The following is a 16,507-nucleotide window of genomic DNA, read 5'->3' on the forward strand; positions in this document are numbered from 1 at the left end:
TTGCAAGAGTTCGGCTAAGGTGAGAGGTCAAAGTTAAAAAAATAGAGAGGGGCAGCCCATATTTATAGCACTGGGAGAAGGGCATGGCCGTGGCAAGTCCAAGGAATGGACGTGGCACTGGCAGGAAACGACCGTGGGCAAGTCAGACAAATGGCCGCGACGTCCGCTCGAAAAGGCAGAGCGAACGAGTGTGGGAACTTCAACAAATGACTGCAGAATCTGGAATTAAAAAGCAAATGGGTGCGGCAAGTCAGAGAGCGAACATGAACGAACGGGCGCGTCTACAAACTGGGTAAGTAAACGGGCGTTCGCTCACGAAATCACGAAGGAACATCCATGGGAAACTTGGAACGGCTGTGGGCATTGATCAAGATTTGGCACGGCCCGCGGGCTCAAATCAAATGGGCGTGGTACTTTGTTAAAGAAGAAACGGTCATGGCTTCTTTCTTCTTTCTTTTTTCTTTGTGCACCCTGAAATAGGTTTTGTACACAGGAGGCTATGCTGCCAGCACCCCATTGCGGGTTTTGTACTGATTATGTTCCCTGTTTGCCAAGGTGAGGAGTCTATTCTAGTTGGGTGATGGCAAGGTGGTAGTGGTGACTTCCTTAAGGGATTTCAAGGCGGGTGGTAAGGAAGTACCTGAGGATGAAGGAGTGGATGGTAGCTTTGTAGGACTTTCGAGCGTCACAATTAGCGCGGTGGGGGGGTTGCTAACGCGTCGAAGGTATATCTGTAAGGAACTTTGTCTCAGTGGTGGTAGCATGGGGGTTGTAGTGTCACCCTGGACTTTCTACTTTCCTTTGTCTTGATTAGTCTTTGCTGCGGATGTTGTTTTGGGTACCCATTGAAGTGTAGGATATTGCAGAGTGATACAAGGTGGAAGTTTAGGTTGGGGAGGTTTGGGGATCCAGATGTTAGGATTGCCTTCATAGAAATGTTGGGGAGGTTTGGGGATCCAGATGTTAGGATTGCCTTCATAGAAATGTTGGGCACGGAGAAGAGGTATTGGGATCCACCGCGGGGTTGATTTCGTGGGTTGAGGGTTCGACAAAGGGTTGGAGCTCCTTTGAGAGTGCCTGGGTTTGCATTGGTTCTGTACCATATAGACCTGAGGTTGGCGAATGGGTGGTCGACGTTGGAGACGAGGAGCTTTATGTGCCTGTTGGACGAGGGGGATGGTTGGATCTTTTGGGGATCCACAATTGAGATGCATCCTGTGAGAAGTTTCTTAGGCACCCAGTGGCAAGAGAACAGACCCTGTGGAGTTTTGTTAACATGGTTAGCAATGTTAGTGTGGCTAGTGTGACTTGGTTGGGCAGCAACTTGTGATTTGGCAATGTGAGAGTGAGTTGTTGTCGTGCATGGTGGTGGTGTGGGTGTGAGGCATTGATGTGGTTGATATGATGAGCGACCTCTTTTTTTGGGGGGACGGACTGATAGGGGTTAGGTGATGGGATAATTGTGGGTGGTGGAATGGGGAGTGCTTGGCATGGGGGAGCAGTGGAAACTAGCTCTTCATCCATCATTAGAACTGATAGGGGGAACGGACTGATAGGGGTTAGGTGATGGGATAATTGTGGGTGGTGGAATGGGGAGTGCTTGGCATGGGGGAGCAGTGGAAACTAGCTCTTCATCCATCATTAGAACAATGACTTGGCCAGAAGCCAATTGTAGGGTCGTCGTTTGTGCATCCCCAGTTGATGTTGCATCGGTTATGTCCCATCCCACCCCTTGCCTAGGAGGATCTCTTCATGCATTGCTCCTGTAGGCATCTTATAAACTTCCCTTCCAAGGGATTATTTCCAATGTGGAATAAGAGTGTGATTGTGCCTATGCAATGAACATGCTGTGAGGCAATTGTTGTGACAGTGGTGGCAGGGGTCTCTTTTAGTGTGGGTTCCCCAAGGGAACACCAAGTTTCATATGACATTAAATTGTAACTAGCCCGTGTATCAACAAGAGCTAATTTTTGGACAAAGCTTGTTGGGGTGGTCATTCCTAACTGCAACTGGCTTCACCTCCCAATCTTCTTCTTCTAAGTCGACCACTTGGGCCATGTTGACCATGATATGCCTTTGCCTAAGCTTGGATTGCCTTACTTTGGCCTGTTCTTACGTAGTTTTTTTCATATCCTCATGGTCCTTCTTTAATTGTTTTTTATCATGGATGGCTTTCAAGATGGCCTCTATGGGATGAGAGGTCCGTAGTAGCGTTTAAGTTTGCTACCATTGAAGTAACCAACCATCTCAATACGAGCTCAATACCATCAAGTGTTTCAATGTGCACATTGCCTTGTGGTGTTATTTCAGAGACTAGGAAAGGTCCTAAGCCTCTGAGCTTGAGATTTTTCTTGTGTGTTTTGGTACTGAATAAGAGGACCATGTCTCCCTCATTCATCTGTTTATTCTTAAGTTGGTCGTCAAACCATTGTCTGTGCCTTAACTTCTCTACAATCATGCTGTAGACTACAAAAAGGAGTGTTTCATTGAGCTTTTCAAGGTCAAATAGGCGACAGCTCATAGCATTTTTGGTGAGTTGTTGGTGCACTGCGACACGTAGACTAGGGGCTAAGAACTCCATGGGCATGACCGCTTCAGTACCGTAGGTTAAACTAAAAGGGGTAGTGTTGGTTGCTGCCTTGTATGAAGTTTGATAAGCCCAAAGTGCAGCCGGCAACTTTTGTTCCCAATCGTTGTGGGGCTGGCGCCACTCCATGGTTTTGGTAAGAATGGCACACAAGGTTTTGTTTGTGCTTTTCGCTTGGCCATTTGTTTGCAGGTAATATGGGGAGGACTTTTTATGGGTGACAAGGAACTCTTGTAAGAGCAATTTAATTACCTCATTGATGAAATGTGTCCCGTTGTCGCTAACAAGCTCGAGAGGGCAACCAAAGCATGTGATCACTGACTCATAGAAAAATTTACCCGTTGATCAAGCATCATCCTTACGGGTTGCGCGAGCTTCTATCCACTTTGTTGGTGCAATAATCCGTTGGCAGTAATTATATATCGGGCTTGAGTGTATTTGGCTTCTGGACTAATAGGTCCAACAAAATCTATGCCCTATTTCTCGAATGGTTGTAAAGACATGATGGGATTCAGAGGCATGTGATCCTTGAAACAAGGAATTGTTGCACGTTGGCACTCATCACATTGTTTAACATACTCAGCAGTGTTAGCCACTAGAGTGGGCCACCATAACCCAACTATGAGAACCTTGCGAGCGATGATATCTGCTGCAAAGTGCCCCCCAACATAGGTAGAGTGAGCATGTTCAAGGAGAAAGACATACTCATCTTCCCGAACACTACGTCGTAGGATTTTGTCTTTGCCCTGCTTGTAAAGTTGGCCCGCGATAAGCTAGTAAGGGACCGCTTTTTTGACTAAGCAATGGGCGCGGTCGTTGTTAAGGAGAGGATCAACCAGTAAGCCATTGTCTAAAAAGTGAGCCACTTCTTCACCCCATTCAGGAATCAAGCAAAGTTGGAATAGGGCGGCATTCGGTAAATCGTCGTCTACTCCCACTGGTTATTCATCGTTGGGGATCCTTGACATGTGGTCTGTAAGAACATGCTAAGAGCCTTTCCTTACCATAATGGTGAAGTCAAACTGAAGTAAAATAAGTAGCCACCTGGTGATTCTGCCTGTCATACACGATGTTAGTTTCATACAACTTCACCAAGGTATCACATGCCTCCTTAGGTGACTTGGCATCCTGTATATGCCCAATCATGGTGTCTTGTATGCTGATAGAAAGCCAATACATGAATTTACTTGCTCCTTAGGTGACTTGGCATCTTGTATATGCCCAATCATGGTGTCTTGTATGCTGATAGAAAGCCAATACATGAATTTACTTGCTCCTTGAATTCTTTTACATCTCCAACAGTTGGATTAATCTCCGGTATCTCTGGTGCCTCCTCATGTTCATCTTTAATGTAGTCCCAGTAACCTTTTCCCATCAGGAAATTGGTCAATCTAAACCTCCAAGCATAGAAGTTGTTCTTGTCAAGCTTCTCTACAATAATCTGGTTTATTCCATCATTTGACATCTTGTCTGCAACACAAATTTACCAAAACAACACTCTTGTTTGACCTGCACAAACTGTTGTATTTTCTACACCGGTACTATACTACACCCAAATTATCACAACCAGTGACCTCAATTTGCATACATACACCCAATGGTAACTTTGAGACCTCTTTGTGTAATACACACAGTGTTTGCTTAACCAATCACCCTTCCTACAGTTCCAAAAACAGAGTTCTATAAAGAATCAAAACTTACCCCCGCAGTGCCCGTGAACACCTGCGAACTGAAAAATGGAGGTCCAAACGAGCCCGAAATGCGTTTTCGGCCTGAAAATTTTGTCCAACAAACCATATGGATGCCCTGTAGCTTTGCTCCCGAGAATAAAGCTCCTTAATTGGAGTCTCACTCAGCTCTTAGCATGAACTAGGCTTTGATACCATGAAAAGATGTAGGGGACAAGAGAGCTTGAGCTCTTAAAAGAACACACACACTCACACAAACCCTAGAAGAGAACACACTAAGAGGAGTGGGTAGATGTGGACTAGTTGGTGTAGTCCAACTGTAGAATCTGTGGCAAAGATATGTCAGTGCTAGCTACCAAACCCACCAGTGATATAAATGTCGAATGGTCATACAGGCGCCTCGTGAGGAGGTGTCAGCTCTCATGTTGAGCTTGACATCTCAACAGTTCCAAGGATCTTGATCTTTAGATCCCTTAGTAGACCAATGGGTCTAGCGATGGCTCCATCAGCAAGTTTAACTAGCAATCGGGTGTTATCCAAGGCGGTTGCTCCCCATTTTTCCCAGCATTGTTTGGTAATAATGCTCACTCCAACTCCCCCATCCAATATTGCAGTAACTTGGAGGCCATCAAAGGTTATTGTAAGGCTGTGTTGAGTTCATTGCCTTCAAAGTACTTCCCAAGTTTATTCACTCGAACTGTGGGGGTTCCTCTTACCTTATGAGGTATAAGAAATTCCTCTTCCTCGGATTCATTACAGCTGCTAGGCTCCATGGTTTTGTACATACCTGCATTGAGGTGTTCTTCCATCCAATCCTTCAAGTCATTCCATAAGCTTGGGCTACTTTGAAGTAAAGTGCCGATAGAGACTTGGACCTGAGAAGAGAGGAAAGAAGAGAGACATGCAATGTCTCTTGGAACGAGGGATGTTTCATGAGGAAAGTTGGTTTGGCTTCGTCTTAAGCTTTTTGAAGTGTAGGGGATGTGAACAGGTCTTTCTGCATTGGTTTTCCTAAGATGATCATCCTCTAGATTCCTGCGATATTCAGCTACCTTACTTCCCTATTGGGAGGCAACTTTGTAGTAGAAACTACGGCTTCAGTAGTATTTGTGAAGGTGGCTAGTCTAGAAACTCTCTAGAGTAAGCTTGAGCTTCTTCAGATGGTCTCAAGTTTGAGATGGATGGGAATGGCTTAAGTAAGGCAGTAGGAGGCTCATCTTCCATTTGTGCTTGGCACTCACGGACTAACTCTTGGGTTGCCAAGAGTCTCTCCTTTTCCTCAATAGGATTAGGGTACTCAGTGAGCTTTTCAATAACTGGCGGTTCTCTAGAGTCTCTCCTTTTCCTCAATAGGATTAGGGTACTCAGTGAGCTTTTTAGTAATAATTGGCGGGTGTCAATGGGTTCTCTAGCTCGACGCAGCAGCACGTAGCAATTCTTCTTCTTCGGAGGAAGAAGTCGATGGATGAGTTATTGTGCTGTCTTCCGAACCGCTTTTAATAACCACTTGGCTTTCTCCCTTTCCAATCTTGGTGGCTTTCTTTCGTGAGCGCTGAGTTACTTGTGCTTGTTCAGGGGCTCTTGCTTAACCTTGATTTTGTGAGGTTGATGCCTTTGCTGCATGTGCGGTGGCCTTTGCCTATTTTGTAGCCTGGTCACATCATTGAGAGGGACTACTCGAATGAAACCATCTCTAACACTCATCACGTTAAGGCTGGTGCTGGGATTAGCTTCACATGAGCCTTTCTAGTTGATCCTGGTCTCAGAGCGGCAGATGGTCTCTATAAAGGTGATCAATACCGTACCCTACACACAATGGAGCTGGGGTGGGAGCACCTACAAAGGCACTCGCCATACCCTTCATGTTGGGACAATCAGCCACTTGGTGAGGTCCATCACAATCGTAGCACTGTATGGGTGGTCTTTTAGCTATCCGATTCATGTCCCTAGCATGCGGTATGGGGGCTGTTAAGTACACAGGGTACATTTGATCACCCTCCATGACATAGTGGCTTAGGATTTATGAGGGCGGGCTTGTTGGCTCTTGGGTTTCATAAGTGGGAGTTTCTAGGATTTCTCCCTCATTCCCATCCTCAAGGAGTTCCGTCAAGGTTATCTGTCAAACTGGTGCGACTTTGGGTAATGGGGGCTGAGGTGGAAGAATTGGGGGTGGCAAGGGCATTTCTGGTACCCTAAGGATTCCTCTTTGGGCCACTTCTTGGCCAGGTAGAGGTGCCTTATGATGCGCTAGAGTTGGCAAAGCCAACGGCTGCCTAGGGTTGGTGGGCAATGCCTGAGGGGGCAAAGCTCGAGGTAGAGTAGCCTTGTGATGATAGCAGTTGGAGATTTCATGATTGCCCCACTTTACACAATATGGACAAGGCTTGGACTAGGTCTTAGATGAGGACACTCGGTGCCAGTATGGTTTTCTCGACAAGTCAGGCACCATACAAGTTCCCTTCTAGGATAAAGATGCAGATGGCCCCCTCGATCTCGGCCTTGGTTGATCCTCCATTGATGGGTCATCTATTGTATTAGGGCAATGGCCAATTGCTCTACACTTTGTCCAAATGTAGACTCTTTACCCTTTTCATTAGGCTTTGTGCTGGTGGTCTTTAAGAAGGCTTCTAATGCTCCTTCATGGAGTTGTCGGGAACGTGTTCCCTTGAAGTTGTCCTCAAACTTCAAAGAACTCCTGCAGCATTGTTCAAAGGAGGTATAATCTAAGGAAAACAAGGAGCTATCCAGGGAAATATCGTTGAGTCCATTTAGAAATCTCCCAATTAATCTCTCATCAGAGAAATTATCTCTGGCATTGCAGTGTGAGTGGAGATATTAGACTCTATTAATGTAATCCATGATGGTTTCACCCTCATTTTGTTTGACGTTATTCAGCTATTCGACGGGGCTCCATCTTAGGTATCTTGACAAGAATACCCCACTTTGAAGGCTTCTTTTAAAGCTTCGAAGGAAGATTTACCTTCCGTCTTCTTAAAAGATCTAAACCATTGGCCAGCTTTACTATCCACGGTAAGGCTAAAAGCACTTATCTTAGTCCGGTCATCTACGTGGCCAAATGCTCACAAATCTAATTAAACATCTCCAGGTGAGTAATGGGGTCACCTTTACCATCAAACTTTGTGATCAACTTAGAGATGTTTGCTGGTTTGGTTTGTTTCAGTCTGGGTTGAGTAGGTGCACGGGGAACGATGCCCGCAGCTACCCCCCTTCCATTTCCATAGCTAATCTTAACATTTCAGGTGTCAACCATGTCATGGAAGGAGCTGGCAGTGTTGCTGGTTGGGGAATGGTTTGTGGAGGAGTGGGTACGGGTGTATAATAGACTATTGGAGGTCTTTACCCTTTGAGAGGACTAGGTTGCTGCCCACGTGGTCCCATTTGGTATACTGGGTGTACCCCTTGAGGTGGGTACTACTGCTGTGCTGACATACAGGCGGGCCTGGTCGTTTTGCGATGGGCCTGGGTAGACCCACCCTCTTTGGTATGATGTCTCAAGCCTTTGGAAAGATGGACCTGGTTCTCGGTCCGGTAATGTTTCTGGAGCTCTGAATGAATCAACCACCCCTGAGACAGGTATGGCTCTCCAGATTGGTAAACTGGGTCTAAGTCTGATGGCTCTTTCTTTGGCCGACTTCTGCTCTAGGATCTAAATGCGGAATAGGCCCACTTTCTTGGGGTTGATCCATATCTCTCACCCTGGGTTACGAATCTTTGGACTGTGTGTTTCTCAGGATAAAATTGCAAAGCCTCGATGCAAGGCTTTGCTGAGAATGTGTTGGAGAGATAGGAGCTAGTTCTTGGACAGATGGTCTGTCCATACACAATGGTTTATGCTCTCTTGCCTCAGGGTCTGGGGTCCCTCGTCCACTACTGGGGAGGTCTTCCGATCTCACTGGTATTGTCAAACTCAAGCACCATTTGACTCCACGCGATATTTATCGATGGGTCAGATCTTATTTACAAAGGGGCGTCTCAAGAGCTTACTTCGTTGAAGAGAGGGTTATTTCGCACCAATCTACCCGAGCGTAGGTGCATGGAAATATGAAAGTGCTATGCAAAACCTTCTAAGAACACACACACACACACACACACACACACATATTGCAAAAGGAACAATCGTACTCTTGTGAGCGAATGGGCGTATGGTTTCAGAATGATATGGGAACGGGCGTTCACTTCTTAGGAAGAGAAGGAATGGACTTTTATACGGGCGTGCACTTCAGAGATGACAAGATGGAACGGGCGTTCACTTCAAAAAGCAGGGAATGGATGCTCAAAGTTGGGTGCAAATTGGAATGGGCATGGCAATGAAGCCACAGGCGTTCACTTCAAAAAACTGAATGGAACGGACGTTCGCTTCGAAACGGAAGAGAACATGCATTCGCTTTGCAAGATCTGGGATCAGAGGGGAGTGATGTGGGTGTGGCAATTGCAAATGTGCACTGGAACGGGCGTTCACTTCTCAGGGGAGAAAGAGCGGACATGGTAAGTTTAGGAATGGACATGGCACTTCCGAAATGACTATGGCATAGTCAAAGTGGGGGTTTTCAAAATTGATTGAGGCTTAATGTGGTTGCAGGTCTGACAGCCTCCCTAGATATTCTATTTCTGTACAATCTCTCTCTAGATTGAATGCACTTCATGCCCAATTAAATGCATTTAATCTATTTTTAATGCCTCTGACAGTTTTAGGCAGCAGATCTTACCAGATTTGGATTGCAGAGGGAAGGCAGATTTGCCACGGCCATGGCTAGATAAGCAAACGGACATGCGCTTCTTAGAGCTGCTTGGCAGAATGTTGTTTTGCCTAGGATTTTCTTCCTTCTCTTGCTGATTCGGGTATCTTCCCATGATTTTTTTGTGTTTTGGTTTTAACAAGGAGCTAGAGCTAGTCTCTAGCTACTATTGATGCCTATAATGTCTAATTTAAGCTAACAAATTGAAATTAATTAGATGATTAAGCTAAAATGCAAACATGAGGACAAAACACAGAAAATTGAAAGTTGCTTGAATGTTAAGGGGGGGGGCAAGGTAAGGGCACTCACTTGCTTCTCTTGCTCTTGGTGAAGACTCGAATGCGCCAATAATCGATTAACAACCAAAGCTTAGGGTAATCATCATCAAAACACAAAACAAAACAAGGTTAATCAACCTACTGGTGGATTTGCACTCCAACCCAGCTAAATCAAAGACTCTAGCTAATGAGACTAAGCCAAATGCCTTCCATAGCAAACGGCACCAAAGATGTTAAGGAATAACATACTACCTTGCACACACAAGAGAAGGAAGAAGAGAAAGATGCATGCGAGTTGAATCCGATGAATAGCACTTGGCCAACCCTATGAGGGTTAACTCCTCAATGTGAAGCCGCTAGGGGCTCACTCCACACTCTCCTTGTGTCACCCAAGAAGAGATCCAATGCTAGGTAGTGAGCAAGAGGGAAGGAGCTATGGAGAGCTCAACCTCTACCTCATGCCAATCGTATGGAGAGCTCAACCTCTACCTCATGCCAATCGTATGCAAATGGAACATGGTAGATAGCAATGAGAAGGTAGAAGAGAAGAGAAGGGAGAGCACTACCATTCCTACTCACATACACCAAGCCATCACACAAGCAAGCAAGCAACCATAAGCTCAAATGAGAGAGAGAGAGAGAGAGAGAGAGAGGGAAGGAGCTATGGAGAGCTCAACCTCTACCTCATGCCAATCGTATGCAAATGGAACATGGTAGATAGCAATGAGAAGGTAGAAGAGAAGAGAAGGGAGAGCACTACCATTCCTACTCACATACACCAAGCCATCACACAAGCAAGCAAGCAACCATAAGCTCAAATGAGAGAGAGAGAGAGAGAGAGAGAGAGAGAGAGAGAAGGCAAACTCAATTAAGATAAATGGGACTTCCCTTTCATATTCAATCAAATGTCTTATATACATGAGCTCATATTTACAAATGGGGGCCCAAAACTAGTCTTTCTAGTTTTACTAGCTCTATGTACATCAATTCCTCATGACTGGCATTACACAAGCCATAAGCTCGGTCATCCCATGTCTCATATACAATTAGCGCATTGCGCGGTTACAAAAAGATGAGTTACAAAAGGGCGTAGTAGCCATGTGAAGGTCATGTTAACCGGAGTGGTTAACATTCCAGTACATCTTTACAAAGGGGCCCATAAACTATCCATAAAGGGAATACAAACTTGGGTAGACCTCTAGAGATTTGATAGTCAAAGATGGTTGACTAGGGAGGAAATGCAGTTAACCTACAGAGTGGATAAGCATGATCTTGAACTGATAGTCAACGAGGATGGAGCTTTAGGATATAGCCAGTAGCCCCCTTATCCAAGGAAAAGGCCCAGTCACCATAAGAGTCGTAGTATGGAAAGGAAAGATAGGCTACTCCCAAGTCCTCACTGGCGAGCCGCTGAGCTCCCACCTACATATCAAGCTCAATGGCATATGGCATATTACTTGGAACAAAGATCAATGGAACTTCAGGTTCCAACACATCTAGTCAACCAAAATTCCTCCAAATAAATCTTGGTTAATCCTACATAAAGCCCTTTGGATGAATTCTAGAGCCTCCAAGCTAGGGATTGGTTCACGAACATGTCCAAGATGGGGCAAAGAAGAAGAAAATATAGCCCGCCTCTTCACCTTATTAGTGCCCCATATTCAGGCTATAGGGTATATATATTAATTAGTGCCCGCATATTACATGGAACAGAGATCAATGGAACTTCAGGTTCCAACACATCTGGTCAACCAAAATTCCTCCAAATAAATCTTGGTTAATCCTTCGTAAGACCTTTGGATGAATTCTAGAGCCTCCAAGCTAGGGATTGGTTCACGAACATGTCCAAGATGGGGCAAAGAAGAAGAAAATATGGCCCGCCTCTTCACCTTATTGGTGCCCCATATTCAAGCTAGGGGGTATATTCATTAATTAGTGCCCGCCCGCAGGTGGGCACTAATGAACCTTTGGACCTAGGCCTTGGCCTTCGAACGCAAGCCCGCCGACGACTAGCAATCGAAGCGTGTGTGCGACCACCGATCGGCATTGAGCAAACACACCGCCCTCATGACAAGCGAGAGGTGAAGTAGGATTCGTTTTCTTTGGCAAGGCTTGTAGAGCAGGCAGCAATGAGACCAGAAGCGAGGAGAGAGAAGAGAGCAAGAACATGCAGAAGGCAGAGGCGAAAATGAAGTCTCTGAGAGAGAGGCAAAAATATACACGGTGAGAGAGGCGGTCAAACGAAGAGTCTGGAAAACTCTCGCAACATCCCACAACCACCTTTCCTAAGGTTTTAAAAAAATTAATTAATCAACCTTTCCTAAGGTTGTAGCATTGTCACTAGTTAATTAATGTGATTTCAAAATTTTGGTCCCATATATATTAGGCAAAGGCTAGATAAGTGATTCATATTTTAAACAAGAAGATTAAGATTAGTCACATGTACTGATTAACAAGAGTAACTCATCCTCTGAAAGGGATGAGGGCTCATCGCAATTAAAATTTAAAAATTACATGAAGTGATTAATTAATTTTAGTAACTTATGGATCGCTAAATCATAGATCAAATGATCGATAATTACTTAATTTATAAATCGGTTGTAAACCTAACTGAACGATTGAACAGATTATCTTGATCCATTTCAAAATCTGGTTGATTAAGGACTCGTACTCTCTGTGTGGCGATCTTGCTCGTTCTCATCTAACTAACTACAACATCTCGATGGTAACGAAAGATGGCCAAGCAAACTACGTAGGACTGACGAACTGGGCGATGGTTAGTAGAAATCAATAGCGTTCCTGAGCTCGTCAGGCTCATACTGTGCACAGCGCATGTAGATTTTCAGTTAGGGATTGACCGGCTATGGCAGGATCAGAGGGTTCGAGGCCATGTTCTAGCAGGTATGCCCTGGCCCCAGAGAGAGAGAGAGAGAGAGAGAGAGAGAGAGAGAGAGAGAGGGGCGCAAAGCAGTGCAGTTACCATACATAAAATTCATCTAAACAACTCACTGTCTTGTATAAAAAGCGCATCCACAGGACATAAATGTCTGTGCATGGTTGGCAGGACCCCCATCTGGTTATGTGCCTCCTCAGTGGCAATCTCTAAGATGACTGAGAAGTGACGCACGGCCATGATGCGTGAGTATCATCACATCTGTCTGCCATCGGTGGTGGGCGATTAGATTGCTGTTGGGGTGCCTGAGTCGCTGCTACACGACAATACTTGTATGCAATTTTTGTGATGTCCAGGGATGCCATTAGGGTGCCCTTTGTGTATAATTAATGCATTGCAATGAAGTTTCAAACTCAAGAAGTAGGTGTATGCAGTTGAAGCACAACCATTGAGAGCTAAGGTATGGAGATGGTGAGCCTAGAGGAGGCTTTCAGTATTTTAGATCAGCAGAGTGAGTTGCCGTTGGTTGAAAGCTTCACCTATCTTGTCCAGAACTGCAGGAAAAGAAAAAGGTTGGAGTATGCAAAGCATTTGCAAGCTCATATCTGTAACAGTGGGCTGGAATCTCATAAAGCTTTAGGGAACTATGTCGTGCCCATGTTTGTGGAATGTGGCAGTGTGCCTGATGCTCAGAAAACTTTCAACAGGCTGGTTCATAGGAATGAGAGCTCATGGACTGCCCTTATATCAGCATATTTTGATTGTGGGGAATCACAGAAAGCTTTTAACTTGTACGAGCAAATGCACAATGACAGTGTGCACCCAAGCACTTATACAGCAGTGGCCTTGTTGAGGGGCTGTGCCAGGCTGAAAGACATGGAACGAGGCCAAGAGATTCATGCTGAGATCAAACAGAAGGGATTTGAAGGAGATGTCTTTGTCGATAGTACCTTGATTGACATGTATGCAAAATGTGGCTCCCTTTCAGAGGCAAAGGAAATCTTTGACAGGATGCCTGCTCGAGGGCTTGTGTCTTGGAATGCACTAATTGCAGGATATGCTGAGCATGGACACGGTCAAGAAGCTCTCAAATGTTTTAAAGAGATGCAATTAGAGGGCATCTCTCCGGATGCGGTCACATATGCATGCAGTTTGAAAGCTTGTGGGGACATAGGAGCTGTAGACAGAGGCCGAGAAATACACATAAAAGTTGCAGAAGGTGAATTTGAAAATCTTCCTGTGGAAAACACTTTGGTTGGCATGTATGCCAAATTTGGCTTGCTTTTAGATGCGCGTGAAGTCTTTGATGAGATGCTAGTCCGCAATGCTGTGTCATGGACCGCTTTAATATCAGGATATGCTGAGCATGGACCTGCTCAAGAAGCCTTGATTTGCCTCGAAGAGATGGTGGCGGAGGGTATCTCACCAGACCCTGTCATGCTTGCATGCGTTCTAAAAGCTTGCTGCAGCATAGTGGCCTTAGACAAGGGCCAAGAAATACACAACGAAATTGCACAAAAGGGATTTGAAAAAGAGTTTCCCGTTGGCAACACTTTAGTTGACATGTATGCCACATGTGGTTTGCTTGCAGAGGCGCGGGAAGTCTTTGACAACATGCCAAATCAAACTGTCGTGTCATGGACAGCATTGATCGGAGGGTATGCAGAACATGGACTTGGTCAGGAAGCACTGAGATGTTTGGAACACATGCAGCTTGAAGGGCTTGTCCCAAATGTTGTCACGTTTGTTTGTGTTTTAAAAGCTTGTGGCAGCATAGGAGCCTTAGAAAAAGGGCGAGAACTGCAACTACAGATTGTGCAGAAGGGATTAGACGGGAATCCATCCATTGGTATCAGCTTGATTGGCATGTATGCTGATTGCGGATTACTCTTAGAGGCACTGGAAATCTTTGAGAAGATGCCAGTTCGAGATGTCGTGGCATGGAGTGCTATGATAAGAGGATATGGCATGAACCATGAAGGTGATGGGGCTGTACAATGCTTTGAGGACATGCTAGAACATGGTGTGAAGCCCGACGCTATCACCTTCACATGTCTTCTCAATGCGTGCAGTCATGCTGGCCAGGAGTTTAAAGGTCAGGAGTACTTCAAGATGATGAGAGAAGAATATGATATTGTACCAACCATAGAGCATTATGCATGCATGGTTGATCTTCTTGCAAGATCGGGAAATACTTGCCAGGCAGAGAGGTTTTTTGAAGCACTGTGTCCTGCATCGGAGGGAACATGGGGAGCCTTGTTGAGTGCATGCAAAACTTACGGTGACTTAGAGTTAGGATCAAGATGTTTTGAGCATCTTTGCCAGATTGTTCCAAAAGATGCTGCATGGTATGTATTGATGGCAGACATTTATGTTAGTGCTGGCAGTTGGGGTGATGCATATAGGGTAGAGGAACTCAGGAAACATGCAGGGGCCAAAAAAAAACCGGGAAGCGCTGCCATAGAGGTGAACAAGAAAGTGCATACATTTGTAGTGGGTAACAACCTAAGTGATGAAATCACATCAAAGTTGAAGACTTTGAGTTTACACATGAAGGATGAAGGGCACATGCCAAACATAGATCTGATTTTAAGGCCCACTTCTGATGTGGGGAAAGAGGCAGCATTGTGTGAGCATGCAGAAAAGTTGGCCATAGCATTTGGTCTTCTCAACACACCACAGGGGGTGACTTTGCGTGTAACTAAGAATTTGAGGATGTGCAATGACTGTCACAATGCAAGTAAAATGATATCTAGGGTTGAAAGGCGAGAGATTATTCTTCGAGATGAATGCTGCATCCATCATTTCAAAGATGGTTTGTGCTCTTGTGGAGACTTGTTTTAGATAGATGCCAGGGTTCAAACCTTGGACCTGCCTTTTACCAGGACCAGTCGCAACCACTCAAGCTAGAGCCCCACTCAATGATAGCTTGTCAGAATACCTTTGCCCCCCTTCTTTTTTCATCTAGACTATTCATCTCATCTTTTCCATGATGCATAAATTGGAGAGGATTCTACCGAAACCAATGTAAGTGAAGCTGATCATGGGGCAACTTTGCTCTCTGCCTCGACGGAGCCATTTGCAAGGTGTTGATTCATGTGCAAGCCCATCATTAGGTCTCCATGACAATCAGGAATGGATATAGCACAACAATTTTCTGGTAGCAATGGTTGGGATATGCGTATTGTGGAGGCATACATTCATTTGGACTTTTAGATGATGGAGCTGCCTTTGGTGGAGATAAAGGTCTGTATCTTGCAAAAGTACAGGAAAGGGAATAGTCAGCACATGCCATGTTCATCCAGATGCTTGTCTGTGTCAATGGGGCTCAAAACGCATGCTCAAATGTTTGTAGAGCACAGAAGTGTGTCTGATGCCCATCAGGTATTCCACAGATTGATTCTGCAAAAGGAGTATTCTTGGACCTCTCTTATAAAAGGGTTTGTGGATGGTGGAGAGTACAACCTCATCCTTGATACCCTCCAGGCAGCTGTTATTTTGCGGAAGTCTCATGGAATAGCCTAATTGCAGGGTATGCTGAGAACGGATCTGGGGGGGAGGCAATGTAGTGCCGAGATCAGACAAGTGGATGGTGTGCATTCAAGTGTTCACTTATTTTGTATCCTTAAAGCTGGTGGCAGCAGAGGAGCAGTACATGTATTTATCACCATCGTGCCCACTCTCAATTAACCCTTTAAGGCTTTCTCTAATATGTAGCAGGCAAGGCAGGAGAAGCAATCAATTAGGACAAAAAAAGTCAACAGAAGAGAAGGAATAATCAAGAAACGATGTACAGGATGGACCTTGTACACTACAACAGAATAATGGATACACATTGCCAGATTCATACAATAAAAAAGAAAGGAAACAAGTAAGCAAGCAAAACAGTAAACAAGATGAGTCGTGTGCGCTTAACAAAAAGCCGTCACTGCTAGCATGCACGCAAGTACACAAGCAATCAAGTCTACCAACAAAACTAGCAATTAAGCAAGGATTTCAACAAAACTAGCAATTAAGAAAGGATTCATCTTCTTTGATGTGTGATTCATCAATTGTTTTTTGAAATAAGATGTAGGAATTCATATTCTTTATGTTTTTTGGTAATCTATGGTGGTTTCTGTGGTGAGATTTCTCACAACCTTCTTCACCTAGTCCGCAGACAGCGACTGATCCTTGTGAGGCTTTTTGAGAGGCTCCATAAATCTTGATTGGCTGTGCACCTTATCCATTTGGTTATAATTATAATCGAGTCCAAGCTTAATTATTTCTCATGCCCCCAAAAACATAAATGGATGGTGAATCTT

At 44.8% G+C, this 16,507-nt stretch overlaps 1 pseudogene across 2 annotated transcripts; it reads left to right on the forward strand.

Moving 5' to 3' along the window:
- Nucleotides 1-11,926: 11,926 nt before the first annotated feature.
- Nucleotides 11,927-16,288, forward strand: LOC147619436 (pentatricopeptide repeat-containing protein DOT4, chloroplastic pseudogene; annotated as a pseudogene). 2 transcript variants are annotated; one of them, XR_015261854.1, is made up of 2 exons: nt 11,927-12,211; nt 12,375-16,288. The product of XR_015261854.1 is annotated as a pentatricopeptide repeat-containing protein DOT4, chloroplastic pseudogene, transcript variant X2 (transcript). The 2 variants fall into 2 exon arrangements; XR_015261853.1 differs by having other exon boundaries at nt 11,936-12,211; nt 12,347-16,288.
- Nucleotides 16,289-16,507: the final 219 nt, after the last annotated feature.

This window comes from Cibotium barometz, chromosome 33 (genome assembly GCF_041138505.1).
Source record: "Cibotium barometz isolate CiBa-2024 chromosome 33, ASM4113850v1, whole genome shotgun sequence".
In the NCBI taxonomy this organism is placed as follows: Eukaryota; Viridiplantae; Streptophyta; class Polypodiopsida; order Cyatheales; family Cibotiaceae; genus Cibotium; species Cibotium barometz.